The 27,638-nt window shown below is 42.7% G+C and overlaps 1 long non-coding RNA gene across 1 annotated transcript in view; it reads left to right on the plus strand.

Annotated features, from left to right (window-relative positions):
* LOC129046044 (uncharacterized) overlaps positions 1-27,638 on the plus strand; it is a 334,546-nt gene that overhangs the window by 76,274 nt on the left and 230,634 nt on the right. The window contains exon 4 of the long non-coding RNA XR_010407858.1: positions 20,651-20,701. This is a non-coding gene — a long non-coding RNA (uncharacterized LOC129046044). The remainder of the gene's footprint in view (positions 1-20,650; positions 20,702-27,638) is intronic.

The raw sequence follows: 27,638 nt of genomic DNA on the forward strand, positions 1-27,638 counted from the left end.
TCACATACTTGCTATTTCTTTAAATAATCTGTTGAGCGTTCCTTCTTGATCATTATCTAACTCATTGCTGGTAATGAAGGCTGACCCAGGAGAGGGTAATTGCTATGAAAATGGTTTGCAAAGCCTGCGTCTCCTCTGCATTTATTTATCTCTTGACGTTGCTCCTCAGGAGTGAGCCGTTGCTCTCAATCAGTGGCAGCCTTGCTGCGTCCCTGATTCAGGATTTCTGAGAATCCGCTGTTCTGGTATCTTAGGTGAGACTTAGTTTCACAGTATGGCATTTACTCTCAGCCTTCTTTGGTACTCTAGCCTTCTCCAGGCTTTCCAGTTAATCAGGAGTCATTTTCTTCCTGTACCTCTTCTGAAGCACATCCCATCTCTTGCCTAACCCCCCAGTATTTTCTGAGAACCCAGGGCCCTGTCTGCTCTCAGGTAACAGGAGTAAGGTCAAACCCGATTTCTTTATTCCCAAGTTGTCAGGTCATTTTAAAGAAAAACAGCACTCTGATATTAAGTGTGGGACGGCTTCACGTCTTCCTGTTTATTTTCCAACACATCTGCAATATGGGCTACAACTAGAGACATTAAAGGATCCTTTCAACAATACATATTTTTAATTTCAGAGGGAAAATTAGCAATGGCTTTAGATTTTTCTGCAAGCTTTAGTTAGACTGACTCACCTTCTCTGTGATTGGTAATAATCTACTTCTTTGTGCTCTTTTTAATCTTTTAGGTTTCCTACCTATATTTTGTCATCTCTGGTTTTTCTCCTTTAAAGCAAGTGTTATTTGATTCTATAGTCATGATTTATACCTTTGATTTTATCCCGTTTTTCAAAGCGATCTTTTCCCATCAAAGGCTCCACCTGCTGATTGATTCTGATTCCCCCACTCAATCCCCCCCACCTTCTCTAATAGCATTTTGAACCATTTTTTGCCAGTTTCATATGAATCCTGTTATGTTTTTATCATTCCTTAGGAACTATGTAAGCTTGGCTCATGATTCCCTTTAACTTTTAATAGCCTTCGGTGTCAATCCCAACTTCACAAGCAAGGAAGTGCTGAAGGGACTCCATAGCAACCACCAATTTGTGTATCCTTTTCTAAGTTGGATGACACTTGGCACTTTGGCCTTTATGCTGGAGATTTATAAGGAAGATGTTTTAAATGTTACTGTTTCAAACCTTATTTTTCAAAGGTTTTCACTGTGGAGTGGAAAAAGAGAACCAGACTTGGGTTTGCGTTTCAGCCGGATCATTTACTGGTGTTACCTTGGGCGCCTCACTTTACTTCTGCAATCCTCAATAGCTTCGCATTTTAAATGGGGAAGCAACTCCTACCTGTCACTGTATGGGACTGCTGCTAGGAATGATTGAGATGAACTTGTTAAACACGAAATTACGCAGCACTCTGTAAGACAGAAGGTACTATGCACGCAGACAAAGCAGAGCTAAGAATTATACTGGTCATTCTCAGTTGTTCTTAATTCTGCTTTTTAATTTCTGGAATTGAAGGTTTTTGAATTCTATTTCTGTTCAGTTTCATATCCCATTTCCTTTCCTCCGCCTCCCTGCCTGAGTACCCAAGAGCTGGCCCCAATTTAAGTTGCATTCGGCATCTGGCTAGTGCCCAGACCAATCAGTACTTCAGCCCTGCCCAGGCATTTTGCTGGACAGAAGCCTCAATGTGGTGAATAGCATGGTGTGGCTTGGATTCTTTACCTCTCCTTGCGTCCCTTCTTTGTCCTGACTCCAGGTTTATTCTTGTGACTTGCTCTAGCACATGGATTAGTAGCAGATGTGATGGAGGCAGAACCTTGAAAACCGTGTTTGGGCCTGAGCTTGCTCTCTCACTCTTGTGCCTTTGCTAATGCCCTGTGAACAGACCCAGCTTAGACTGCTGGTCCCAGAAGGGAGAAAGGGACATGTGGACTATGGTGGGACATTCCATCTTCCCAGCTGGGGCCAACCCATTTCAGCCAACAACCAGCTGACCCCAGATATGTAAGCAACCCTTGCCTAGATCGGCAGAGCCACCTAGCTGACACCCAGCTGGCCCCCAAGACTGTGAACACAAACATTTGTTGTGGTATGGCTCTGAAGTTTTGTGGTTGTTTGTTAGACATTTTAATTCTAGCAATAGGAAATGGATACAGTAGATGTCATAACCCTCTGACTTTAAACCTGGCTTTAAGAACAGCAGTCTCAGAGCTTATGGTCCTGAAAGTATTGCAATAGGCAAAACTGAGGTTTCATAATCACAAGAGACCTAGGGAAGGAATGACTAAAATGTTATTCAATATATATTTTTTTATTCTTATGTTAATCCCCATACATTACATCATTAGTTTTAGATGTAGTGTTCCTTTTTTTTTTTCAGGTCTTATATATATATTTTTATTCTTATGTTAATCCCCATACATTACATCATTAGTTTTAGATGAAGTGTTCCATGATTCATTGTTTGTGCATAACACCCAGTGCTCCATGCAGAATGTGCCCTCCTCAATACCCACCACCAGGCTAACCCATCCTCCCAACCCCCTCCCCTCTAGAACCCTGTTTGTTTTTCAGAGTCCATCGTCTCTCATGGTTCGTCTACCCCTCCGATTTCCCCTGCTTCATTCTTCCCCTCCCGCTACCTTCTTCTTCTTCTTTTTTATTCGATATATTTTTTTTAATGCAGAGATTCTTCAGCATGAAAAGCCTCCTTTGGTGGGTAACCCATCTCTTGAATCACCTTCAGTGGTTAAGGAGAAATGACTGTGGCATTATGATTTGCTGAGGCAGAGCCTCATACAAGTGTTAAGCTACTCGGAAGGCATCACTTTTAAAAGCTTTATACAGAGCTTTTTAGTCTGAAATTGAATGTATTTTTCCTTCCTTTCATTTTCACCAAGTGCCGGCAGAATGCTTGTGTAACTGCTTCTTCACTAATTATCACACCACTTCAGGACACATTTTTCTAGACCTGTTCTCTGATCTATGTATTGATAAGTGAAACGTATTTGATTTCTCTGTCCAGCCTCCATAGATCCCCTCTTGTGTGGTGTAGTGAAGGGGAGAGTGATATGTGACTGATGGTGGAAAGACAATATGTGAAGTATTAATTGCTATTCACCTAGCTCTATGGACTTTTAATCCCATGACCCTGTTCCCTTCCATTGTGTCGGAAGATATGTGAGGCTGACATTCCACATGGAGGGTACAGTCAGGGAATACACACGACAATGGAGGTTGTCAAGAGGACAGAGAAACTGATGTCCATTTCCTGACTTTTAAAGTTAAAAGTCTCAAATCATCTTTCCATATTTTTCCTTGATCTCTCCTTTCTGTCACCCCTCCCTTACCAGATAAAGATGCTTCCAACTGAAGAGAGGGAAGAAAATTGGAAAACTAATAAAGATAGACACTGGTTTTAGAGCAAAGTCCCTATTTTGGGCCAAGTCCCAAATAATGAACCAAGTAATTAGGCTAAGAGACTCTAAGACCCCCAGGTAAGGTTAGGGTCAAGGCAACCAGTGTTGTAGAAGACATTGCAACAGCGTGCTAGTATTTGGGTCCCACTCTTCTTCTGGGCATAGGGAGCATTGTACTGTCCCTCTACCTTGAAGATAGGCATGACCCTGTGACTTGCTTTGACCAACAAATTGTTAATGGAAGTGACACGGATCATTTCCTTGTTGAAGCACCTAATTGCTGGTGCTAGAGGTTTCCAGCCTGCTTTTTTTTCTTGCTGGTCTACAAGCCTGAGCCAAGATGCGAAAGACAGAAGTCATGGAGAGTATTCTGGACTTGTGATGGATTTTATATGAGTTAGGAATGAAATTTTACTGATATTTTGGGTATAATTTATTCCTACAGCATAATCTACTCTGAATAGGATGTCTTCTATTTCCCATCTGAGTGGCTGGAAAGGAGAGATATCACAAAGATTCTTAGGCCACTCAACATGGGAGGGCTTGACGACAGATCCTAACTGTACCATATCCCAGGGATGATGTGAAGCAGTAAACACTGACATTTCTCATGTCCCAAACAAGGATGCATATTTTATTGAGAGAGAAATCTGGATATCCAAAGGATTCTCAAGGTCATGACAAGGGGATGCAACTATAAGTGGTGGCATGGGTTAATCAGTCTGAGACCAGATGAGTGCAAGCCCATTTTGAAGTGTAGCAACACTAAGAACCAGATATTATGATGGTATATATCAGTGGATGTCAACTCTGGACAACCGCAGAGATGTTTTCTCAAGATACTGCATTACTATGTAAACACTTAAGATAGAATCAACCCTGTAGAGAAAGAAGAGGCAAATCCATAATATGATTGAGTATTATAATGAAAAACCTAAGAAGTTACTGAGGTTGTTGAATTTACTTAGAAGTGACTAGATTCAATTTGTTATCAGGAAGCATGAAAGGCTATGACAGAAATTATTTCAGAAAAATTTCTATATTTGCAGATCTGAGCTTGTGGCTATGAAAATCACACACACCTCCTATTTTTGTAAGAGGATGGAACCTAACAGAATTTTCAAAGAATGGGATTAATGATTTAATAGAAAAACATAAAACCACGTTATTTCACAACTTGGCTATTGTTTTTGGTGGTGAGGAATTACTGTATTCCCTCACCCAATTAGAACCCTCCTGGGCCTCCTCTTGAGAACCTGGACCGGACTATTACCGTTGGACACTGGGCTGTACCTGCCCTCCTGCCTCTGTAAGATCAGCCTTTTGGCTGAGGCGCTTGAGCTCTGGCTTACTGTGTTGGGTGGGTCTCTAGCAAGGTGCTGGCTGCCTCAGGGACAAAACTGTAGGCTACTTTGCCAAATGATCAGCCTGCACAATGACTCTTGGTGTTTAGTGGCCCATAACAGTGGGCACAAATGTTGGAGGTGTTGGATATTCTTTTGTTGGTCAGCAGTTCCTCATTGATGTAGACACCTTGCAAAAAAAAAAAACAAAAAAAAAAAACCTATTTAAAATCTATACATGAGATGAAGATACCACAAAAGTACAGAATAATGCCATCATTCATATCATGCTACACATTTGAAAAGTACTCATTAGAAAAATAAAATTAAGTTGCAAATGGCTTAGAGTAACTGGTTTAAAATAGTCTTTCAAATGCCAAGAATGTGGCAAAAAAGAAAAATAGCATGCCCAGAGTGATGTAAGAATCTCAAAAGGAGTTGAAACAGGAGCAAACTCTTTTGTAAGCATATTAATACAGGGCTTTCATTAAACCTACTTAACAACTTCATGAAGAAGATTTATGTGTGCTAATAGATGAGAAAACTGAGATGCAGACAATAACTCTTCAGTGTTACATAACCAGGAAAATAATACTGTTCTTTGTTTTTAACCATCAAGTCTAAGCTCTATTTTAGCACCTTTCTATATAGACTTCATACCACCTTGTTTGGACTCCTTCCCCATTCTAATTGGTGCTCCTGATAGGTGATACTGCTTTAGACAAACGTAGGTGAATATTATCAGAGTTTTCACTTATTTTCTTCTTGGATGGACTGTGGTTTGGATCCTGAATTATGGGAACATCCCCATTTTTTAAAAAGATTTTATTTGAGAGAGAGAATGTGCCCATGAGTAGGGGGAGGAGCAAAGGGAGATGGAGAAGCAGACTCCCTGCTGAGCAGAGAGGCCGATGAGGGACTCAATCCCAGAACCCTGAGAACATGACCTAGGCAGAAGGCAGACACTTAACCAACTGAGCCACCCAGGTGCCCAGGAACATCCTCATTAAGGTTTGCTTAACTCAGTAGTTCTCAGCCTTGGCTGTACATTAGAACCACCTGGGAAGCTTTTCAACCTCCCTGGTACTTGGAATCCACTTCAGTCCAGTTAAATTATAATCTCTGCAGGGTGGAGCCCAGACATTTAAAAAAGATCCTCGGTGATTCTAATATGTAGCCAGGGCTGAGAACCACTGGCTTAGTTAAATTTTAACACATTGAAAAATCAGATTCTAACAGGAGAAAACAATTAACGCAGGTGTGAAGTCAACATGCTAAGCAATCCGTGATATCAAAACAAGTAATCATCAGTAGGAGGTAAAGAAAAGAACTCTAATCAGTCATTAGGAAGGCCCACCGGGATCTCTACCTCAGGATGTTATTCCGGAACTTGAGAAATGAATGAGCTCTTAGTTTCGGTATTGGCATTGAAATCTCTTATTATTTCAGATTTTTAAAAAGAGAAGAGGGAAAATAAATGAGGAAACTCTTTGGAGGCTGATGCTTTGGAATTTTCCCAGGCTTTCATATTTGTGAAGTACGGTTTGATCAGGAATGGGATGTCTGCATAGCAATAGAACACAGAAGTTTTATTTACAGGGCACATGTTCCGTGCTGGGGGACACAATGAAGCCAGTGCCTGCCCGAGAGGAGTTTACATTCTATCTGGAAAGACTGGACATGTATCAGGAGTGATCTTTTTATTTTTTATATTTTAAAGATTTTATTTATTTACTTGAGAGCAAGAGTGAGCGTGAGAGCAAGAGCACACAGAGGGACAGGGAGAAGCAGGCTTCCCGCAGAGCAGGGAGCCTGATACGGGGCTCGATCCTAGGACCCCGGGATCATGACCTGAGCCAAAGGCAGACGCTTAACCAACTGAGCGACCCAGGTGCCCCTATCAGGAGTGATCTTACAATAATGTGGCTGAATCCACAAAATACATTTAAACCTTAATTCTTCATTTAAAGCTGTATCTTGTGTTTAAAAGGGTGCTACAGTGGGGGCACCTGGGTGGCACAGTCAGTTAAGCGTCCGACTCTTGGTTTTGGCTCGGTCATGATCTCAGGGTTTTGAGATCGAGCCTCACGTCTGGCTCCGTCTGGCTGTGTGCTGAGCATGGAGCTTGCTTAAGATTCTCTCTCTCCCTCTCCCTCTGCCCCTCCCCACTGCTCATGTGCACTCTCTCTAAAAAAAAAAAGGTGCTGCAATGAATCATGATAAGACATCCCAAATGCTAAATGAGTGTTAACCTCAAATCATACCGTACAGTTGTGAAAAAATAATGTAGCTTAGCCATCATCTTCTGTTTCCCTTATCTGTGCCTACACTGAGTACCAACGCATGTCCATTTTAGCTTTGCAACATGACTAAATTCATCCTCTTCTTCGTATCTTCAGTGTCTCCAGTTTAGGCATTTCTTTTTTTTTTAAAGATTTTATTTATTTATTTGAGACAGAGAGAATGAGAGGGAGAGAGCACATGAGAGGGGGGAGGGTCAGAGGCAGAAGCAGGCTCCCTGCCGAGCAGGGAGCCCGATGCGGGACTCGATCCAGGGACTCCAGGATCATGACCTGAGCCGAAGGCAGTCGCTTAACCAACTGAGCCACCCAGGCGCCCTTTTTTTTTTTTTTTTAGGCATTTCTTTCCTGGCCTGTAGGAAGAGTCTAGTGCCTGCTTCTAGCTCTTTTGAATTCTAGTCAGTTTCAGGCTAGAGAAGCCACAAGATGGCTCTCCGGTGTCTGCAGGAAAAGATTCAAGATCCAAAGCATGGCATTCAGACTTACTACTCCAAGGATGATTCTCAGGCCAGCAGCATTGGCGTCATCTGGCAGCTTGTTAGAAAGGCAGAATCTTAGAAGCTGCACTTCATACCTTACCTATTAAACTAGAACTGTGTTTTAACAAGATCCCTAGATTATTGGAGCATACAATAAAGTTTGGGAAGCACTTGTGTGTTATTACGATCTGGCTTCAGCCTTTTGTTTTTTCCTTTCTCTTCTGGCCATTGCATGTTCCAGAAATATCAGACATACCTCAGAGGGACTGTCCTTCTCAACACGGTCCTCTTGGCAAATACCAGCTTGTTCTTTAAAGACCTCTCTCTGGAGCAATTTCCTTTGTGAAGTTTTCCCTGTCATTTCCTAGACAGTTAATCCTGTCCTCCTCTGACAACTTGCATTATATATAGAAAACTCTAGTGTTGAAATTGCTTCTTGACCTGTTGCTTTTGCTCACCAGCCCATAAATGCCTGAAAGGCAGGGCTTGTGTGTTTCTTATCTCAGTATGCCTGGTTTGTAGTACAGGGCAGGGCACATGGCAGTCAATTAGTATTTCACATTTGTTGTTTGGAATTTGGTCTGATAAAAGCCTTCACCTGCAGGTGTAATTCTGCTTCAGCTTCAGTCATATATGAATAAAAGAATTCTTTTTTTTTTTAAGATTTATTTATTTATTTGAGAGAGCGAGAATGAGAGAGAGAGAGAGAGAGAGAGAGAGTGAGTACATGAGAGGGGGGAGGGTTAGAGGGAGAAGCAGGCTCCTCGCCGAGCAGGGACTCGATCCCGGGACTCCAGGATCATGACCTGAGCCGAAGGCAGTCGCTCAACCAACTGAGCCACCCAGGCGCCCTGAAGAAAAGAATTCTTAAGCTATTCTGGGCCTTATAAGTTGTAGTATTCATTTTCTTCAATAAAAACCACTGGGTATCTGTATTTTTTCCTGTGTAATAGCTTTCCTCTTTATCCACAATGCCTTCATTTTGGCCCAGGCTTCTGATTCGGGCTTTTCAGCTGTATCTTGGTTTTAACTTAGAGTTGTAGCAGCGCTCTGATAACAACAGGAGATGGGCAACAGCTGGTCCAGGGCCATCTGTCCTCACAGGCTTTGGGGCTGGCAGTCTTCTGCTCCTTCTTTGGACATTGGAGTCTTTTTCCAAGCTGTTCATGGTTTCTTCTGCCTAGACACCCTCCCTTCTGTTTTTTCTAAGACACCCTGCCTGTTGTGTGAATTTTCTTTCCTTTTACTTCCTTCATAAACTATCCAGGTTTTCCCAAGGACAGAGTTGCCAGGTTTATCATATAAAAATAAAGGCTGCTTGATTAAATTTGAATTTCAGACAAACAACAAATCATTTTCTATCATAAGTAGATCCCATGACAAATATGGAACATATTTATATTAAAAAAATCTTTTGTCATTTATCTGAAATTCAAGTTTAACTGGGCATCTAGTGTTTTATTTGCAACTCCCACAAGGGCTTAATCTTTGAAAAATCTCACACCTTTTATCTTCTCTAAAGGGAGGAGGTAGGGGGCACCTGGGTGGCTCAGTTGGTTAAGCGTCCGACTCTTGATTTTGGCTCAGGTTGTGATCTCAGAGTCGTGAGGTCAAGCCCCATGTCGAGCTCTGTGCTCAGCGGGGAATCTGCTGGAGATGCTCTCTCTCCCTCTACCTCTCCACCCTCCAACTTGCTCTCTCTCTTTTTCTCTCTCTAAAAAAAATAAATAAGTAAATAAATAAGTGAGGAGGTAGAACAGTTTTGAAGGAGAAAGAGAAAAATTCAAGGAGAAATAGTCACATATTAAGATTTCATGATATCATCCTGTCAAAATAACTATGTTTAATAAAGCGCTCATTTTCAAGCAAAAGAAAAATCTTCACTGGCATATAGAAACTTTGATAATCTCTCATAGGTAATTTGTATTTTCAGGGAAGTTGGTTTCAGCAGGGTTACGAGGTCGTACAGAGTAGCAGTTAAGAGTGCAAGTTGCAGAGTCAACCCTTGCTTTCTAATCCTGATTCCTAAATCAGCTGTCGTTTTGTTCACTCCTTGATGTGTCACATAAAGAGCCATCTGATGGCTTGGTGTCTGTGTGCATCTGCATCATTTGGAGGAATCATGGGTTTTGGAACACTCTGCAGATACTCAATGCAGTCACCTCTCCTCCCAGATTTCTTTATCATCTTTATTTTTATTTTATTTTATTTTATTTTATTTTATTTTATTTTATTATGTTACTTTAGTCACCATACTTCATTTGTTCTTGATGTAGTGTTCCACGATTCATTGTTTTCATATAACACCCAGTGCTCCATGCAGTACGTGTCCTCCTTCATACCCATCACCAGGCTAACCCATCCCCCCACCCCCCTCCCCTCTAAAACCCTCAGCTTGTTTCGCAGAGTCCACAGTCTCTCATGGTTCAAATCCCTCTCTGATCTCCCCCACTTCATTGTTCCATTCCTTCTCCTAATGTCCTCCATGCTATTCCTTATGTTCCACAAATAAGTGAAACCATGTGATAATTGACTTTCTCTGCTTGACTTATTTCACTCAGCATATTCTCCTCCAGTCCCATCCATGTTGATGCAAATGGTGGGTATTCACCCTTTCTGATGGCTGAGTAATATTCCATTGTATATATGGAGCACATCTTCTTTATCCATTCATCTGTTGAAAGGCATCTCAGCTCTTTCCACAGTTTGGCTATTGTGGACATTGCTGCTATGAACATTGGGGTGCATAGGGCCCTTCTTTTCACTACACCTGTGTCTTTCGGGTAAATACCCAGGAGTGCGATTGCTGGGTCATAGGGTAGCTGTATTTTTAACTTTTTGAGGAACCTCCTCCACACTGTTTTCCAAAGTGGCTGTACCAACTTGTATTCCCACCAACAGTGTAAGAGGGTTCCCCTTTCTCCACATCCTCTCCAACATTTGTTGTTTCTTGCCTTGTCAATTCTTGCCATTCTAACTGGTGTGAGGTGGTATCTCAATGTGGTATTGACTTGAATTTCCCTGATGGCTAATGATGTTGAACATTTTTTCATGTGTCTGTTAGCCATTCCTGTGTCTTCTTTGGATATATTTCTATATATAGTGTAGATATAGAGATACATATGGTATTTCTGTATAGCAGTGACAAAGAGTTTCAAAATGAAATTTAAATAAATTATCAATAACGTTTACATCAATGTGGACGCAACTAGAGGGTATTATGCTGAATGAAATCAGTCAGTCAGAGAAAGACAATTATCATATGGTTTCCCTCATAGGTAGAATATAAGAAACAGTGCAGACGATCATAAAAGGGAGGGAAAACTGAAAGGAAAGAAATCAGAGAGGGAGACAAACCAAGAGATGCCTAACTATAGGAAACAAACTGAGGGATCCTGGGGGGGATGTGGGGTTGGGGGTTAGATAAATGGGTGATGGGCATTAAGGAGGGCACCTGATGTGATGAGCACTGGGTATTATATGCAACTAATGATAGCTGAACTCTACATCTGAAACTAATGATGTACTATATGTTTGCTAATTGAATTAAAATTAAAAAAAAGTTTAAAAGAACCTGGCTGGCCTCCCCTCCCCCAGCCCAACTGCTCTGCCCTGGTTGCCAGGCACTGGCTGACCTCATAGGTGGAACTCTCCACAGGTTTCTGAGTGGTCACTTGCGGCCACAGGACTCTGGCACTTGGAGACAGGGCTGTGGAGCCCGACGCAGCCATGGAGGGCCCCCTCTCGGCCGCCGGATCCACTTGCCAGCTGGTGTTGGAGCACCTGCGGGGCGCGCTGCTGCTGATTTCTGGAAGCTGGGGACACAGCCCGAGTCTCCCCGTGTTGCCCTGGGCAGTGCTCGTATGGACTGTGTTGCTGGTTCTCCTAGTGAAGAGACGACTCACTCGAAGAAGCGCGAAGGCGCTGGGCCACGGGGCCTCTGCCCACCCCGAAGTGTGTGGAGCAGACCGTGAGGAGAGTGGCCCAACCACACAAGCCGAGGCCGCCCTCAGGCCGCCCGCGGTGGTGGCCAGTCCTCCCTTGTTACAAGCCCTGTGCTTGTCGGCAATGAACACAGAACTGAGCAGGTTGGTGGATAGGGACACTGTCAACTTTCTGAGGAATGCACTGAAGGAACTGTGCCAGCCTCCTGACCTGCCCCAGGTCCCTGGGGGAAAACCCATCCTCAGAACATCGGAGAAGGATGGAGAACAGCTTCTGACGAAAAGAACGAAGGATCGGAGTGAAAACACTCCTTTTCCAGAAGGACCCGAACCGCTCAACCAAGAAGTTTCGCGATGGAGGCAGAAAGGGCAGGAGAAGGAGGGGGAAGAAAGGCTGGAGCCGTCGAAGGCATGCGTGGAGCCGGTCCCGAAAGATCAAGCCAGCCAGTCCCCGTCCAGGGCCGGACCCGGGCTGCAGGCCGTCCCCCCGCCTGACCTCCCTGCAGAGCACGCCGGCGCCGGGACCCGGGGAGTCCAGCCAAAGAGGGGAGCAGGAAATGGCGATCAGCCCGCCCATCGGGCAGCAGTGGATCTGAAGGGCGTCCCTGAGGATACTGGCCGCCCTGGGTCCCCTCCAAGTCCCGAAGGGGAACAGCAACACAGAGCCAGACGACTGTGGGCAGGAAGGCGAGAGATCGCGGAGCTGACACGACAAATCCGCAGCCTGCAAACCCAGGAAGCCTCTTCGCAGAAGGAAACTTCACAGCTGGACAGGGAGATTCAGCCGCTGAAGCTGAAACTTCAGAACCCCCTGGATGAACAGGACCAATACATCCTGCAACTTCACCGAAAAGTGTTTCAAGCGGAAGCTCAGTGCTTGGAAATGAAGAAGAAACTGGCCAGCATGTACAGAGAAATGAACGTCACGTGCCGGATTCGCAACCTCTACAAGAAGATGGCCCAAGACCTGACCAAGGAGCTGGAGAGAACCACCTCCTACTATCGCAAGCTGGTCCTCTTCCATCAGGACAGAGCCACGAAGAGCTGGGTGGGAGCTGCACCCAGAGAGAGGGAGTTCCAGGAGCTAAGGAAAGAGAATGATCGCTTGAGGCGGATGCTAGCCGGTGTGGAGTCCAGCTGCCGGCCTGTCCTGAGGGACCCTCTTGGTCCTGCTGCTCCGCCCACAGCCCACGCAGGCTGGGAAGTGTCAGGGGGTCCCCGGGGTCATCGGGCCCCCAGGGGCGATGGAAGGCCCACTGTGAGGGCCCCGGGACCCGGAGTCGCCTGCAAGGGTGACCGGGCTCAGGGCAGCTGGGCTCTGAGTAGCCAAAGCCTGGCTCAGCATCTGCGCGGAGCCCCGTGAAGAACATCTGATGGCTCTCTCTCTAGTGAAACGGCTACTATTTCGGAACTGACGCCACAGTGACTCTCCGCAGGATACCGGTGGAACCCCATCGTGGACTGTGTAACTAGAGCTTCATCCACATTGTCATGAATACATAGCTTCCCCGCTGGACGCTTTAGAACTCTATGCTGTAGGTATGGTGGTCGGATTTAAATTAATGCCACTGGGACTGAAGACATCCTCTATCGTGGACATGGAGAGAGACTTTCAAACAAGACCATTTCTGTGCTCTAGGACTAGGGTTACAGTTCCGCAGAAATAACTCAGTATTTATGTGAATAAAATGTAATTGCCTTAAAAAGAGAGAGAGAGAAAAACTTAAACAAAACATCCCACTCAAACTGTATAAAATAGTTAGTGTAGTCCTAAATTAAATTTTAGTCCTAACTCATATTTTAGTCCTAAATTCAAATTTTAGTCGTAAATCCACATTTTAGTTCTAAATTCATATTTTAGTCCTGAATTCATTGCATTAGTTTAGTCTTAAATTTATAGATAGGAAAACTTAGGAATTTGCAACCATTTCTTCCTTGTTCTGCAATTTTTTTTTCTTCTTAGTCTTTGTTGTTTTGTTTAAAATACTCTTTGTTGTTTAACATTTATGAATTTTATGCAGTCAAAATACAAAGTTTTCTCCCGATGACAAGCATACACACCCATGCACGTGGACGTGTGCACACGCACACACCCCAGGATGCAGAATCTAGACTACTGTAGTTGTTTTGTGAGTACCTGAAAATGTAAAAATAGAATTGAGAATTTAAAAAATTGCTTGTAGATCAATAAATTACTGACACGAAAAAACGTGTGTGTGCAATGTGTAAATCTCGAGAGGACAGGCTCCTTGATCTTCTGCACAGAGGACAGAGTGCCTGATGGACCAGGGAAGATCCCAGGCAGGAGCGCTTCTCCCACACGGTGCGGAGGAGGAGGCCAGGGGACAGTCCCCAGCTGCAGCAGGGAGGAGGGCAGGACCAAGGAGGGGGCTCCCAGCCTCCATCCACAGGGGTAGGCGGTCCCACCCCAGTCCTGGAGGGGAGACAGGGAAGTGGCATCTGCTGAGCTCAGAGGGGGGCTGTCCCCCTGCAAAGTGCCCCCCTCTGCCACCCGGGCCTCCATGGACTGCTGGTGCAGGGCAGCCCCCAGAAGGCCTGGAGAGCAGGCAGGCGAGTAAGCCTTGGGCACAGAGCAGGCAGAAAGGGGTTCGGGAGCAATTTAGAGAAGGACACACACTCGTGACTCTCTTTGATCCAAAGTGTGCCTGTGTGTGTTATTTGCCTTCATTCCCATCCACATATATAGTGAGTATCTCTGTAGCTTCTAAGATTTCTTTGGTGCTGTTCTGGTTGGTGGGGTGCAGTGATGTAAACAACAACCCAGTGAGGCCTGTGGACCCCCAGAGCTTCTGTCCTAGTGAGGGGCAAGGCCAGGGAATCAAGGACAAGGGGACAAGGAGTAGCAATCTCTGCTCTGCAGAGATTTCGAGTAGGGTGATGGCTACCGGGGTCAGAGGCCACACCCAGAGGGGATGTTCAGGCTGAGATGTAGGTGACGGGAGGTGGTCTGGGAGGGCAGGGGGGCAGAATGTTCCAGGCAGGGAGCACAGGAGTATAAAGGCCGAGGCAGGGCTGTGCTGCCGGGGCTGGGGAAACAGGGCACAGGTGAGAGGGAAGGGGGCAGGCAGCAGGGCCCCTGCACAGAGTTCTCCCTCGTGCAGGGTAGAGACACCCGGGGCGGGTGTAGACCTGGAGACAGGGGGTGGTGGCTGGGCACGGCTGTGATGTGTGTTCTGCTCAGATCTGCATGGCTTTGGGGACAAGGCAACAAGGGGAGGGAGGGGGAGACGGGACTGGATTCTGGGAGGGGGCTCACGGGGTCTGCATGGAGCACTGGGGGTTGGCACTGGGGTGGTCGTCATGGAGATGGAGGGGGAGGACAGATCGGGGCTGTGTTGGGGCAGTTGGGGGGTCAGAGGAGAGGCAGGAAGAAAGACTCCCACCTTCTGTAAGATCACTGTGTGTTGTCTGGGCGTCCTCAAGGAACCCTTAGAAAAATCTCTGCGTGGGGCCCTGAGGAGAGTCAGCAAGGCATGGACCCATTGCGCGCAGTGGGGAGCCCGCTTTCTGAGGAGTGCGGCGTGGACTAGGCCTGTCCATTTGGGCTCCCGCCGGGTTTCCACTGTCCCTGACGGCCCTCGTGAGCAGGTGGTCTCACCTCCCAGCTGCTCCCACAACAGGGACCCCAAGGGCAGCTTCGGGAGGGGCTGGAGTGCAGGGGGAGGATTTCCAAGGGGACGCACGTCCTACCTGATGGAGCCGACGCTGCTACCATTGGGAACCACGACAAATACTACGTGGCCTCCCACAGAGTCACAGGCAGCAGGAGAGAGGCTCGGGGCCTGAAAGTGCTCCTGAAGGTGGCATGTGCCCTCATTGCTGGGCCATCCCGCCTCTCTAACTGTCCCTGCTGCAGGCTGGGGTGGGGTGGCAGGGCAAGGGGGCTCTCCGGAGGAGGAGGCCTCTGAGCTGAATACTGATAGATGAGGAGGAGTTACCGATGGTGCTTTCACAGTTTAAAGAGCATAGGAATCCTTGGAGACCTTGTCACAGAACGATTCAGATTCCTCAGGCTGTGGAGCTGAAACTCAGCACGGCCTCCATGTGAGCTCTGTGTTGGGACCAGACATGGAGTAGCAAGGATCCTTAGATGATGATGGGATAGGAGTGGGGGAAGTTGGTTGATACAGGGGATTTTCTGGCAGAAGGCGCAGCACAGGCCAAACACAGGGCCGAAAACAGTCTAGTCTCAGTGAGCAAGGCAAGTTTGTGCAATTAGCTTTCTGGAGTCCTGTGCCGATGGGCTCATAAGGGAATTCTACCAGACATTTAAAGAAGAATTAATACCTATTTTTCTGAAGTGGTTTCCAAAAACAGAAATGGAAGGAAAACTTCCAAACTCGTTCTATAAGGCCAGCATTACCTTGATCCCCAAATCAGACAAAGACCCCAACGAAAAGAATTTCAGACCAATATCCCTGATGAAAATGGATGCAAGACTGTTGAATCACAGATCTGTACCTCTGAAACAAATAATGCAATATATCTGAAGAAAAAGAAGAAGAAGAAGGTAGCAGGAGGGGAGGAATGAAGGAAATCGGAGGGGGAGACGAAGCATGAGAGACGATGGACTCTGAAAAACAAACTGAGGGTTCTGGGCGGGAGGGGCATGGGAGGGTGGGTTAGCCTGGTGATGGGTATTAAAGAGGGCACTTCTGCATGGAGCACTGGCTGTTATGAACAAACAATGAATCATGGAACACTACATCAAAAACTAATGATGTAATGTATGGTGATTAACATAACAATAAAAAAAGAAAGAAAATGGGTGCAAAAATTCTGACCAAAATACTAGTCAATAGGATCCAACAGTACATTAAAAGGATTATTCACGCAACCAGGTGGAATTTATTCCTGGGATGCAAGGGTGGTTCATCATCTACAAATCAATCAACCTGATGCATCCCTTTAATAAAAGAAAGGATAAGAACCATATGATCCTCTCAATAGATGCAGAAGCATTTGGCAAAGTACAGCATTCGTTCTTGATTAACACTCCTCACAGCGTGGGGTTAGAGGGAACATACCTCCGTATCATAAAAGCCATCTATGAAAAGACCACTGAGAATATCATTCTCAATGGGGAAAAACTGAGAGCTTTTCCCCTAAGGTCAAGAACACAGCAGGGACGTCCACTCTCACCACTGTTGTTCAACATAGTACTAGAAGTCCTAGGCTCAGCAATCAGACAACAACAGCAACAAAATAATAAAAGGCATCTGAATTGGCAAAAAAGAAGTCAAACACTCACTCTCCACAGATGACATGATACTCTGTGTAGAAAACCCAAAAGACTCCACCACCAAATTGCTAGAACTCATATAGGAATTCAGCAACATGACAGGATATGAAATCAATGCACAGAAATCAGTTGGGTATGTGCTATGGTGAGCGCTGTGAATTGTATAAGACTGTTGAATCACAGACCTGTACCTCTGAAACAAATAATACAGTATATGTTAAAAAAAAAGATAGCAGGAGGGAAAGAATGAAGGGGGGGGAATCGGAGGGGGAGATGAACCATGAGAGATGATGGACTCTGAGAAACAAACTGAGGGTTCTAGAGGGGAGAGGGGTGGGGGGATGAATTAGCCTGGTGATGGGTATTAAAGAGGGCACGTACTGAATGGAGCACTGGGTGTTATACGCAAACAATGAATCATGGAACACTACATCAAAAACTGATGATGTAATGTATGGTGATACAACATAATAATAAAAAAAAAAGGAAACCGCAAATAAACCTAAATGTTTTGCTATCCAGCCTTTCCTGAACATAGATTGATATTAAATAAAGTGATCAATATGATTTTTAAAAAAATCAGTTGCATTTCTATACACTAACAATGAGACAGAAGAAAGAGAAATTAAGGAATTGATCCCATTGACAGTTGCACCAAAACCCATAAGATCCCTAGGAATAAACCTAACCAAAGAGGAAAAGGATCTATACTCGAAAAACTAAAGAACACTTATGAAAGAAATTGAGGAAGACACAAAGAAATGGAAAAATATTACATGTTCATGGATTTGAAGAAGAAATATTAGTAAAATGTCTTAGGCTACCCAGAGCAGTCTACACATTCAATGCAATCTCTATCAAAATGCCATTTACATTTTTCACAGAGCTGGAGCAATAATCCCAAAATTTATATGCACCAGAAAAGATCCAGAATAGCCAGAGGAATGTTGAAAAAGACAACCAAAGCTGGTGGCATCACGAGTCTGAACTTCAAGCTCTATTACAAAGCCGCAATCATCAGGACAGCATGGTACTGACACAAAAACAGACAGAGATCAATGGAACAGTATTGAGAACCCAGAAATGGACCCTCAATTCTATTGTCAACTAATTTTCGACAAAGCAGGAAAGAAAATCCAAAAGAAAAACAGTCTCTTCAACAAATGACATTGGGATAATTGGACAGCCACACGTAGAAGAATGACACTGGACCATTTCCTTACACCATACACAAAGATAAACTCAAAATGGACGAGAGACCTAAATGTGAGACAGGAATCCATCAAAATCTTAGAGGAGAACACAGCAACAATCTCGTAGACCTCGGCTGCAGCAACTCTTGCTAGACACATCTCCAAAGGCAGGGAAACAAAAGCAAAAATGAACTATTGGGACTTCATCAAGTTAAAAAGCTTTTGCACGGCAAAGGAAACAGTCAGCAAAACCAAAAGGCAACCTATGGGATAGAAGGAGATATTTGCAAATAACTTATCAGATAAAGGGCTAATATCCAAAATCTATAAAGAACTTATCAAACTCAGCACCCAAAAAACCAAATAATCCAGTGAAGAAATCAGCAGAAGACATGAATAGACATTTCTCGAAAGAAGACATACAAATGGCCAACAGACACATGAAAAAATGCTCTACATCGCTCAGAATCAGGGAAATACAAATCAAAACCTCAATGAGATACCACCTCACACCAGTCAGAATGGCTAAAATTAACAAGTCAGGAAATGGCAGATGTTGGCAAGGATGCAGAGAAAGGGGAACCCTCCTACACTGCTGGTGGGAATGCAAGCTGGTGCAGCCAATCTGGAAAACAGTATGGAGGTTCCTTAAAAAGTGAAAAATAGAGCTACCCTCTGGCTCAGCAATTGCATTACTAGGTATTTACCCCAAAGATACAAATATAGTGATCTGAAGGGGCACATACACCCCAATATTTATTGCAGCAATGCCCACAATAGCCAAACCGTAGAAAGAGCCCAAATGCCCAACGACAGATGAATGGATAAAGAAGATGTGGTATATGTACACCATGGAATATTACTCAGCCATCAAAAAGGATGATAGCTTACCATTTACATCACCGGGGATGGAACTGGAGGGTATTATGCTAAGCGAAATAAGTCAATGAGAGAAAGACAATTATCGTATGGTTTCATTCATATGTGGAATATAAGAAACAGCACAGAGGACCATAGGGGAAGGGAGAGCAAACTGAATGGGAAGTCACAGAGAAGAAGGAAAACCATCACAGACTCTTAACTATAGGAAATAAACTGAGGGTTGCTGGAGGTGGATGGAGTGATGGGGTAAATGGGGGATGGGCATTAAGTAGGGCATGGGATGTTATGAGCACTGGGTGTTATATGAAACTGATGAATTATTGAACTCTACATCTGAAATTAATGTTGTACTATATGTTGGCTAATTAAATTTAAATTAAAAAAGGAAAAAACAAAGTAAAATAATTTAAATAAACCAATTATCAATGAAAATATCAAGTATTCAGAAATCTGCCCAAAAATATGCAAAACCTCTATAGGATAGACCAATGGAAAACACTAAAAAGTTCAGAAAGACAACACACCATTCATGGCTATTAATTCACATCAGAAGAGGCAGAAAAACGGAGGGGATGGAATTTAAAATACAGTCACCTTTCCATGTAAAAACAAATGCAACTGGTCCCTGCCACAAAAACCCCATCAAGGTTTCCAAATTATCCAGATGTTACCTTCCCGATCTCTGGCCATTCTTGGTTTTGTTTGTTTGCTTGCTTGTTTGGTTGGTTGATCTTCTAGTTGTAAAAACAGTTTCGGTTAGGGGCGCCTGGGTGGCTCAGTCGGTTAAACGTCTGCCTTCAGCTCAAGTCATGATCCCGGGGTCCTGGGATCAAGCCCCGCATCGGGCTCCCTGCTCGGTGGGAAGCCTGCTTCTCCCTCTCCAGCTCCCCTGCTTGTGACCCCTCTCTCTGTGTCAAATAAATAAATAAAATCTTTAAAAAAAAAAACAAAACAGTTTCGGTTGTCAAGAAGACAGAAGATAAAGAACAAGCTAACTTAGTATCTGCCTTCTTGGTTGGTGTGCTTTGGAAAGTGAATGTGTGATGGACGAGAGCTGAAGTCACTGACAATGCCTCATCCATTCCGCCCTTAGCAAGCCCTATCATGATGGAGTTCAAGCCATCCTGGGATGTTCTCTTATCCTTGAATTGAAATCGTCTGGAGGCTGCAAGTCAAGATCAAAGTGTGGTGTCGTCAGGGTTGGTTCCTCCTCAGGGCCGTGAGGAAGAATCTGTTCCACTCTCTCTCCCAGCTTCTGGGGGTTTGGTGGCAATCTGGCATCTCTTGGCTTGTACAAGCATCACCCCAATCTCTGCCTGTAGCCTCACATGGCGCTCTCCCTGTGCATGCTTCAAATCATTCTTGTTTTCAAAAGATACCTAATGATCTAGAGAAATTGTATTATATATAATATATGTATATAATATACATGACATATTACATTAAATTTAAAAATAGGCATACAAAACAGTTGTATGATCCCAATTTTATAAAAATAACAATGTATGCATTTTTAAAAGATCAAAATGCAACAAAAACAGTGCTCATACATGATTCTTTTACATTTATGTTTTCTAAATTTTTCACTGAGAGCAAATACTACTTTTACAGTATGACATGTAAACAAATGTAATAAATGAATAAAGTGTGGATAGAAATCCTTTAAGTAAGAGGCTCTGGTCCGTGTGAGAGATACAAAGAGATTTCCACTTCATAACAACAACCACACAATGAGCACTCGTTATGCACCATGTGATGCTCTAAGAGCTCTCTTTGTGTACGTCACAAAAGCCGTATGAGGCCAATACTTTTTTATGCCCATTTCACAGATGCGGAAAGAGCTGGATAGTCAGCAGATCCAGGCTGGTTCAAGGATCAAGGTAACAGAATCTGTCTACTTGCTCACTTGTCTGTTTGAATTTGGTTTTTCAAACACAGGTTGCTGCCAGCACAACTACATTCATTTTGTTTGGTAATGGGGCAGAGGAAGAAACTAGTGGGTCAGTATCGTTATGTGTTAGTTTCCATGGGATCCAATAAGTACTTTGTTTGCATTTTTCACTTTTAACCTTAAAAAGCATTTTGTTTACTACTGCCCTGCTACCGTTTCACCCTAAAAATCACAGTGGGCACAATCAAGCAGGAGTTTCAACTCCACTCCACTCTGTGGCCTCCCCAGCCCTTCCGGTGAAAGGAATCAGCAGGGTGGGAGAACGAACTGGCTCTAGTCCCGGCACGGGGGGTCCCATCCCACTGTGGTCCAGCCGGGAGACCTTCTATATTTGCTCCATCTACAAAGTGAGCTATCTGTGTAGATCTCCACCAGCTCCTTTCGGAAAGCCACAGCTGGTGGGTGGTAGAGCTGAGCTCAACCTCTAGGTCTCAACTTTAAATCAGACTAATATTTAAGGTTGTTCTTCCTTCTGTGAAGGACAGGGTCACAGTATTTCTCCTCATGTTGTCTTATAAGAATCTCTGTTCACCGGTTAGGATTTCCTCACCATTAACTGTGTGACTTCAGACAGCTCACTTCTTTTTCTGGGCCACGGTTTTTCCCCTCTGCAAATGGAGATAATAATTGTATCTACAAAACAGGAATTTTTATGAGGATTAAATCATGTCTTGGCAGATGGTAAATACTCAATAAAAGGTTATTTGCCAGTATTCCTTCTACTGCTAAGTGGTTATCTCTAGTCAGTGTGCTAAGCATGTCTCCAGGAAGTCAGGAAGCAATTTTACATTTGATTATCAGAATGGTTGAGAGGAACGGTGTGGTTGGAGCTTGATTTTAGATATATGGATGGTATGAGCTTTGCCGCAGGTGCCCCTAGCCCAGTTGATCACCACTGACTTGAGATGTATGTGTAATACACAATTGCACAGAGTAAGTCCTATTCTTCTGAGATCCAAGTGAATAGGACTCTTTTAACATGTATCAAAGGTCTTTATCAAAATGAAATGTTGCTTTTAAGTGGAAATGTTTTTGCTTTTTAGGAAGTATACTGAGAACAGCGTGGGAAAATAAATGACCCCAAGATTCTATCGTTGTGCTAACTGTATTTTCCAAATAAATGAAAAGAAAGATGCTCTGACAAAGGAGTATTTTATGAATTTTAAATGCATACTAAAATGTAGTCTTTTGAACAGTTTTAAAATTAAATTAACAAGTATCTTTTATTTAGAATTTTAGAAATTTAAATTCATAAGTAATCCTTGATAGTTATAGAAGAAAAGGCAGTGAAGATAAATACAAAGTTGATAAGTATATCTGTATAGTATATAAATAACTAGTAACCATTTATATGTATTTACACATAAATATATGTTTATATTTAAATGTAATAATAATACATTTTATAGGCAATACACATATATGATATATAATGTAGCATTATTAAATATTATGTAATAATAAATCTATTAAATAAATATTTAAAAATATGTATATATAACCAGTGAGTTACCTTACATAATTTTTTTCCCTGACTTTTTAAATAAGATTTAACTTGGTCTTGTAAGTTTACTTTTTATATACAAGGGGTATTAATACAAAAGAATATAATTATCCAAGACAGTCTGAAGAATTCTGAAATGTATAGCTATTATACGGGTGAATTTGATCATGTTCTAGATGATCTGTGTAATATTTTAGCAAGTAACAAAACAACTACATTTTTCATAAGATGGTATGCCAAGTGGCCATAATCTTGTAATATGAAAATATTAAGAGCAGTTACTGTTTCTGTTAAATGTTAATACCCGGGGCGCCTGGGTGGCTCAGTTGGTTAAGCGACTGCCTTCGGCTCAGGTCATGATCCTGGAGTCCCTGGATTGAGTCCCGCATCGGGCTCCCTGCTTGGCAGGGAGTCTGCTTCTCGCTCTGACCCTCCTCCCTCTCATGCTCTCTGTCTCTCATTCTCTCTCTCTCAAATAAATAAATAAAATCTTAAAAAAAAAATGTTAATACCCTAACTCATTTATTTGATTCAGTTATCCGATTAGCCACTTAAGTATCATTGGGGACATTATAGGTACTATGTTTATAGTGTATGCCCTTGCAGAGCTCAGAAATCTAATGGGGACGGTAGATAATAAATAGGTAAACAAATTAATATATAATAAAAAATTTTGATAAGAAAAATAATAGTGTGCTTGGATTACAGATAATAATCTAGCCTAAGATTAGTGAACAGGGCAGGCTTAGACATAATACAGAGATAAGAAGTGTTGTATTTGTTGCTCAGTATTTTAAATCTCATCAGAAACCAGTGAGGAAAGTTTTATTAATATCCATTTTGCAGATGTAAATATGAAACTCAGAGAAGTTAGAAAAACATACCAAGTTCATTCTAGTTGTGGTGTGGGAGAGCATTTTGAAGTGTATATTTTTGTTGTTTTTACTGCTTACCCACTAGAGCCCTTCCTGACCACTGGGGTTTGTGTAATGCCAGATTAGCCTGGACTGATCCCTGGAGGTTAAAGTCACCAGATGTCCATAATTAGTAGTGACAGGCTCCCTTTAATCTTCCTTTCCCATATTTATTTATTTAGGACACAACTCTGAAATGCATTTTTAATAAGGTAGAGAACCATTGGCTTTAGAACAAATTTTAGAATGTTTGGAGCAATGGATACATAAATACACTTTAGGATCTTTCACAAACATGAATTTGGGCAGCTAAACTTTTGGGAAGAAATGAAGAGCAGAGTTCAAAGGTCATCAGTGCTACTAAGCACCTTGGATACAGGGATTACTATGTAGGGCAGACCCATGTGCTTGGACAACCAAGAGGGCAGCAGATAGAATCAGGATCCAATAGAAATACTTCCACCCCCCAGCCCAGCGGGAATCTAACTAAGGTATGCACCTGAATGGGTCCTCATATCCAATAGGTTTAGTGGGCTTCAGAGCACCTATGATCAGAACCAGAATCTTCCTCAGAAAACTGTCCTAGATTATCTATTTCTGTTTTTTTTTTTTTAAGAATTTATTTATTTATTTGACAGAGAGAGACACAGCCTGAGAGGGAACACAAGCAGGGGGAGTGGGAGAGGGAGAAGCAGGCTTCCCGCGGAGCAAGGAGCCCGATATGGGACTCGATCCCAGGACCCTGGGATCATGACCTGAGCCGAAGGCAGACGCTTAACGACTGAGCCACCCAGGCGCCCCCTATCTATGTCTGTTTTAACACAGAAGTTTGAATAGGTGAGGAGGGCTCAGTGTTTTACTCTGTATTACGGCATAATCATAGTGTATTTATCTTAGGTAACTTCTAAAACAGGTATTTTTGATTTTCTACCATGATTATAAACAAAAAGAAGTGTGTCTAATCAATCAAGAGTGTGTCTAATTGAATAGTATATCTTGTTGCATCCTGAGGAAACAGAGGATGTAGGTATAAATAACCATCGGCTGTACACTATCTCAATCTTGGAGGAAATTTTTCCACCTGGAGAGGTCTTGGAAATGGTGGCTATGTATGTCATCAGAGGACTTTGCCCTCCTCTCTTGCTCTAGTTAGATTGAAAGGGACCATTAAGACTCCCTTTGGCCAGAATGCCTGCTCCTATGGAGAAGTCACCTCTGTGGTAGAGTGCCATCCTGCTGCCACTACTAAGGAAGGTCGTGACAGTTCATTAGCCATCAGGCCCCCTGCACTGGCATTTATGCAACTGGGACACTTTCATCTTAACACTGAAATGCTTAACTGAATCTTTAGGGCCTGAAAGTGTGTTTTAGAAACCTTCTGAACCTTCTTGATAGTTGAGGGCAGGGCCAATGGGATTTTTTTTTTTTTTTTTTTTTAACTAGAATTGGCCTTGAAAACTGAAAGACCATTTACTGATACATCCTGTAAGGCAACTTAAGATGAGCTGGTAGAATTCACTGTGTCACAGTGATTATGGACCCAGAGAAGTTGGGTGTTAAAAAAAAGTAGCAAATTCCATCCCAGGTCACCTTTAAGTAGATATTATAAATCTTTAAATACAAGTTACTTTTCTTCTCAGTGGGAGGCTGGTGAAGATTGCTAAGGTGACTCCCATTTATAAGGAGTAAAAGATCCTGGCAGCTACTGTTCCTGGTAATCAGTTCCTTCTCTACTACCCTGAAATTACTTTCAAGGTAGTTCATAAACAGGTTTACAGTTATTTTATGGCTTGCTGTTTAATAGTACCTCCCCAGTCTGAATTTTACTCAAGATATTTTACCTTACCAACAGGGCTGAATTTACTGGCTCTATTAGACACGGATACCAAGTTAGAGAAAGCAGTGAGGTAGGTGTTTTCATCCTGCATAAAGTGTATCTGCTGGGTTTTTAAGCTCAATCTGTTGCCTTGCATTTGGCAAGAGCCAATTCTGTATTTTTCTGAGGAAGAATAAAATATGATTTAATTCCAGTACCTAACCTAGTACCTGGTATATAGTAGGCACCCAGTGAACATTTGTTTATTGACAGTTTATTTAAAAATTTATTGGTTGGTTACTCTGACCGGACCTCATGTCATACACATAAAGTTAGTCTAGTCGGTCCACCATATGTCTGTGGATGAATGAATGACTCCACTCAAGCTCATTGTTATCTGTGGAGAAGCTCCCTTTACACAAGCAGTGGTGGAACTAAGTGGAATCAGGTGAATGGATGTTGGATGGCTAACAACAAAGTTTAGTAAAAACACTAAGGAGGGACAGAAGTAATAGTGATCAACTTCACAGAGGTTATCTCTGTGTCCCTACAAAGTATGTTACCAACTGTGGAATGCTGTGCTTGAATGTAAATGGCATCTGTCACCTCACTGTGACACCAGCGCTCAAGGAAACATTTAAGATTGGAGCTATCCATGTTTATTTCCCCAAGGTCATGAAAGGTTGAAATGTTTTTATGTTTTGAATCACAGAAGTCCTTAGTCTTGAGTCTGAGTTTCAACCGGGCTGTCCCAGAGGCTCACAACGGAGATTGCTTTCTCCAAAGAATAGTGTGAGTTGTTAAAAGAGAGGAAGGAGGGGGAGAAGGTGGAAGAGGGATGGAGAGAGGATGGAAGAGGGAACAGAAAACCCTCTTTGTAATGACTCTGGAATTCTCTAAATGGACAGTAGTGATGGAGTGTTCTGCAGGATTTGAAAAATGATATAAACAAAGGTTATGTAAAAACAGTCATTTACATCTGATCTAATGGTAAATGAAAATATAAAATATATGTATATAAAATATATAAATATTTATAAATTAGATTTAGTATTTAGAAATATTAATCATTTATAAATATTTATAAGATATATAAAATATGTATTACATGTATATGAAATATGTGAAAAACAATAACAACTGTGGTAAAACGCATGCAACAAGCTTTGAGTAGTAACATCCTGGAGAGAAATACATAAAATCATTAATAACAATTACTTTAGGATGGAGAGACAATTACTTTTAAAAAACATTTCAACAGTGATCATATTTTTTTTTTAAAGATTTTATTTATTTATTTGAGAGAGAGAGAATGAGAGACAGAGAGCATGAGAGGGAGGAGGGTCAGAGGGAGAAGCAGACTCCCTGCCGAGCAGGGAGCCCGATGTGGGACTCGATCCCGGGACTCCAGGATCATGACCTGAGCCGAAGGCAGTCGCTTAACCAACTGAGCCACCCAGGCGCCCAACAGTGATCATATTTTAACTATGAAAACACAAACTCTATTTTTAAAAAAATAGAATTGACATTTAAGAGAGAAGCCTTGCAAGGAACTGAATCCCCTTCAATATTGCTCCAAGGAGGCAGGAGATTTATTTACTTAGCATTATACATTTTGTCATAGATTATGGAGAAATGCTTTAGCTCCTAATCATGCTTCACTGCTGCTTCCATTTGATACGTGCTTATAATACCAAAGTGTTTTGTGAGAGTGTTCCAAAACAGTTGTAGTCTTAGCTGGTTCAAAGTCACACAGTTCAACCCTGGATCCATATCCCATTGGAGGCAAGTTAAGGAGAACACAGACAGAGCTGACTAGAGGCACTACAGTGTTGAGGTACAGAGAGCTCAATCAAGGCTGTGAGTGGCTCATGTGAATTGTGAAAAGATATCTAGGGATAAACTTCTCCAACTAAACTATTCACTAGCATTAGAGAGCTTCAGGGATACAAGTTTACCTAAAGTCAAGTGTAAACAGATGCCATATTGGAATGTTGTATCACCTCTTGCCAGGATATGGCTGATTCTGCATTAGGATAAAGCAAACACAGTAGCACCGAAATTCTGTTTTCTATGTCTTCCAAAAGAACGTACCAGCCGTTAAAATTTCTCATTAATAAGTTCAACTTAAGACACATAGTAGTACAAGTTATTAATAATAGTGATGATGATGGCCAGACTAAGTTCTTGTGATAGAAACAGTATATTTATAAAACATTCTTTTTGTGCTTTCAGATCTAAATTAGCCCTTTAAAAAAAGATTTATTTATTTATTTTTGAGAGAGAGAGAGAGAGAGAGAGAGAGACAGAGAGTGGAGGGACGGGCAGAGGGAGAGGGAGAGAGAATCAAGCTGACTCCGTGCCAAGCGTGGACCCGAGATCACGACCTGAACTGAAATCAAGAGTTGGATGCTTAACTGACTGAGCCACCCAGGTGCCCCTAAATTAGCCCTTTTATATTGCATGGCACAAAACTCTAGAATCTCTATTTATTTCTTGCCAGGACAGATTCAGGGTTTCTTCTTCGAGTACAACTTTAACTTTTATTTTGGATCCCTCTGGGACACACTTACTTACACATGAGAGTCTTAATCGTGTTGGTGCCAACAAGCCTGAACTTGGTGCTCAACTC

Source organism: Mirounga angustirostris, unplaced genomic scaffold (assembly GCF_029215605.1).
Source record: "Mirounga angustirostris isolate CCGP_5_RB_7025 unplaced genomic scaffold, mMirAng1.0.hap1 SCAF_15, whole genome shotgun sequence".
NCBI lineage: Eukaryota > Metazoa > Chordata > Mammalia > Carnivora > Phocidae > Mirounga > Mirounga angustirostris.